This window comes from Leptonychotes weddellii, chromosome 13 (genome assembly GCF_054177405.1).
Source record: "Leptonychotes weddellii isolate Sample4059 chromosome 13, ASM5417740v2, whole genome shotgun sequence".
Classification (NCBI taxonomy): Eukaryota; Metazoa; Chordata; class Mammalia; order Carnivora; family Phocidae; genus Leptonychotes; species Leptonychotes weddellii.
This window is the reverse complement of record NC_138381.1, coordinates 77,630,078-77,633,940: the sequence shown is the minus strand read 5'-3', so window position 1 is coordinate 77,633,940 and position 3,863 is coordinate 77,630,078. Positions and strand designations below refer to the sequence as shown.

The 3,863-nt window shown below is 55.1% G+C and overlaps 1 protein-coding gene across 3 annotated transcripts in view; it reads left to right on the top strand.

The window, feature by feature from the left end:
* Nucleotides 1-3,863, top strand: part of SCARB1 (scavenger receptor class B member 1) — a 72,721-nt gene that overhangs the window by 4,349 nt on the left and 64,509 nt on the right. The gene's annotated exons all lie outside the window — the stretch shown is intronic.

The following is a 3,863-nucleotide window of genomic DNA, read 5'->3' as shown; positions in this document are numbered from 1 at the left end:
GAGTCCCGCATCGGGCTCCCTGCTCCGCGGGGAGCCGGCTTCTCCCTCCGCCTCTGCCTCTCTCTCTCTCCATCTCTCATGAATGAATAAATAGAATCTTAGAAAAAAAAAAAGATTTTATTTATTTATTTGACAGAGAGAGACACAGCGAAAGAAGGAACACAAGCAGGGGGAGTGGGAGAGGGAGAAGCAGGCTTCCTGCCGAGCAGGGAGCCCAATGCGGGGCCCGATCCCAGAACCCCGGGATCATGACCTGAGCCGAAGGCAGACGCCCAACGACTGAGCCACCCAGGCGCCCCTTGCTGGGGGTTTTACACAGCTTGAGGCAGTGGTGGGTCAAGCCACAATCCTGAGTCGGGGTCTACGCGGCAGTAGGGGCATAGGAAATAAAGCGGGAGCCCTTCATCCAATGGATTTCTAGGCAAAAGTTAGAAAGGGACTCAATGTGTATGTTTTAGCACAGATAGTTGGCAAAATATAGAAGTCATTGGAAAAAAGCTCAGGTCACAAAACAATAACCTGTATTTTCAATGGGTGACTATTAGTGCACATAAAATCAGAAAAGGGGGGGGGAGGCTACATGTTGGACTGACAGAGTGCTCACTCTCAGGGAAAGGGCGAGGATCGGGCTGTGGCCGAGGGAAACATACTTTAACTGTAATGCTGCTTCTTTTTTTTGTATTTATTTATTTATTTATTTGCGAGAGAGACAGAGCACAAGCAGGGGGAGCAGCTGAGGGAGAGGGAGAAGCAGGCTCCCCGCTGAGCAGGGAGCCTGGCGCAGGACTCGATCGTTCTATCCCAGGACCCCAGGACCCGGGGAGCATGACCTGAGCCGAAGGCAGACGCTTCACCGACTGAGCCACCCAGGCGCCCCTACTTTTTTTTTTTAAGCAAAGAGAATATTCATGTGTTAGGTGTTTAATTAAAAATTAGTAACGAATCCATAGCTCTCCCCAGAGAATGGCCAGTTGCATTAGACGCACCAGCCGTGGGAGGTGCACAGTGGAGGAACCCTGGACTGAGGTTGCTGGGAGAGGCCCAGGGAAAGAAGTGAGACTCATTCCCTCTACTTTCCCTCAGTAGGAAGGAGTGGACAAGAGGCCGCAGCCGGGATGCGCTAAGGAGTGCAATCGTGAATTACCATGGGCCAGGCAGTGTCAGAGCATCTTTGTGAATGCCATCTTGTTTAGTCCTGGGAGAATTCTGTGACACTTCTCATTACCGTCATCAACTGTTAGGGAGACAGAGGCTTTGGAGAGTAATTTGCCCCAGGTAACCTTCCTGGTGTGTGTGTGTGTGTGTGTGTGTGTGTATGTGTGTGTGAGAAAATATCCTGGAAGAGAACGCCAGGAGAATGGGGACTCTTGTATCTACTGTCTAGAACCGAGCCTGGCATGCATGGCCCTCTATGTTTGAATGGATAAGGAATGCTCGGTCCAGGTCCCTGGTGGTACATTTCCAAGTTACCAGGTGTCTCTGGTCCAACAGGGAAGGCCCAGCGGTAGGAGGGGCCCCTTGCTGCAGCTGGGCCATAGGGAAGGGGCTCGTCTGCTGGGCCACCATAGGTTGATGGGCCTCTAAGCCTCCTCCACATGCAGGAGGGGAGCTGAGTCCCTTCTGCTGTCTCTAGGTTGGTTTTCTGGTTGGAATCAGCCTCAGTTGCTTTTTTTTTTTTTTCTTCTGTATTTGACACAGAGAGAGAGACAGCGAGAGAGGGAACACAAGCGGGGGGGAGTAGGACAGGAAGAAGCAGGCTTCCCACCGAGCAGGGAGCCCGACGCGGGGCTCGATCCCAGGACCCCGAGATCATGACCCGAGCCGAAGGCAGACGCCCAACCAACTGAGCCACCTAGGTGCCCCAGCCTCAGTTGCTTTATCCACTAATTTTTTCAGCTGCTGAAGTCTTCCCTAACTTGTGTTTCCATCTCAATAAATGACACCTCGATTTGCTCCCCCAAGTATAGAGGTGAAGATCTTGGGTCATCCTTGATATGGTCTATCAGCAAATTCTATCAGCTTTATCTTCAAAGCATATCCGGATTTCAACCCCTTCTCAGCATCATGACAGCCTTCTCCATCTACTGCTTGGACTTGTGCAGTAGTCTCACTCTGGTCTCCATAGACAGCCAGAGGGATCCTGATAAAACACTCATCAGATCATGTGCCCCCTCAGCTGACAACCCTTCAAGGTTCCCTATGTTACTGTTGAGTGAATATCAAGGTCCTTTCAGTGGCCTGAAGGCCCCCACAATCTGGCCCTCCTTCCCTCTCTTACCTCACCGTCTTTTGGCCTCCCTGCTTACCTGCCACACTATCTCCTGATGTCCTTGAGCCTGCCTAGCCTGGTCCTACCACAGAGTCTCTGGCTTGCATTCCCCTCTGTCTGGAAGGCTCACCCCCAGATATCTGTGTAGCTTGCCCGTCATGTCCCTAAAAGTAGTCTCCGTCAGGTTATATGTTTATTTGTGCGGCCTCTTTCTCCCTCCTGAGCCTGGACGTCTGCTGGGGCAGGGGCTGCATTGTCCCTCTCACTACAGTGTCCCCAAGGGCCAGAATGGCGCTTGCATTTGTGGTCGGATGTCGGAACAGACAGGTGGTCAGGGTTTTGAGGTCGGGCTGTTTCCTTATCCTCTCTCCCCCAACAAGACTCGGACTCAGACTCTATTTTGCTCCCTCTCCTCCCCCCAACCCCTCCCTTCGAGAGCCACCCAGAGAGCCTCAGGAATGTCCTGCCCTACCCCTGGGTGGCTTTGTGCCGGGGGGCAAATCTCCTTGGCCCATCAGTTAAAAGGTGGGGGTTGATGACAGATAAACGTTAATGAGCACTTCTTATTGGCCAGACACCATTCTAAGTGTTTTACACGTATTAAGTCATATCATTTAGCATCCAAATAGCTCCTGTTGCCTCCCTTTTACCCAGGGAACCAAAGCGCAGTGCCTTGAAGTCACTTGCCCCACGTCACACAGCTGCCATGGCAGGACCAGGATTTCCATCCAGAGAGCCTGCCGCCCTGCCCTCCCTGCTCTCTGTGTTTCTGAGTGGCTCGGGTTAATATTTGGCAGCAGGGCAGGCCCCTCCTGTATTCTCTGTTTGGGTTGACCTCCCTCCCCTTCTGCTTTCCCTGCATGACCAGCGGGGGCAGTGGGCTCCACAGGCCTTTCTCTTCATAATCACCTCCCCCAAACTGCTGGTCCAGAGCGCCTCCTGGATACGTCCCTTCCAGGGCCGTCCGGCTGACCCGGGTGTGTGTGTGTGTGTGTGTGTGTGTTCTAGAATCATAGATGCCGAGGGAAGCGGGGAAGGGCGGCCTCTCTCCAGCCTGTAGTCTTAGCAGCCTCCGGGGTGGGCCCTTGCCTCTCCCGCGGGGTCAGCTTGGCCAGCCCCGCTCCCGAAGCTCTGGGGAGCCCCGGGGTCACAGCGTGACCTCTCCTGAGCCCCGGACAGCGCCGGGGGGGGAGGTGTCTCCCGCAGGCCTCCTGCATCTGGCCGCGCGGGGCCGGGCTGTGGAAGTGATCAGCACCGGCGGGTGGTGGGTGGCGGGCGCCAGGCGCTCGGTCCTCGGGGGGTTTGGGATCGCAGGTGCGCGCCCGCCCTGTGTTGTTTTGCTTCCTCTTTCCCGCAGGAGAGCCTCCTAGTCCCCCCTGTGCCCGGGAGGCCACTTCCTCTCACTCCGTGGTGACAGCTGGAAACCACGGGCCCTTTTTAGTGTCCCTGAGTCGCGTTTGTTTTCCTCTGGTTTCACGAGGGTGCGTGTGTGCACACGCGAATGTTGATGCGTGCACGTGTGTGCCGACGGTGCACACGCCACTGGCGACCCGCGAACTCACGTCGGCACGTACACACGCATGCGTGCGGCCGC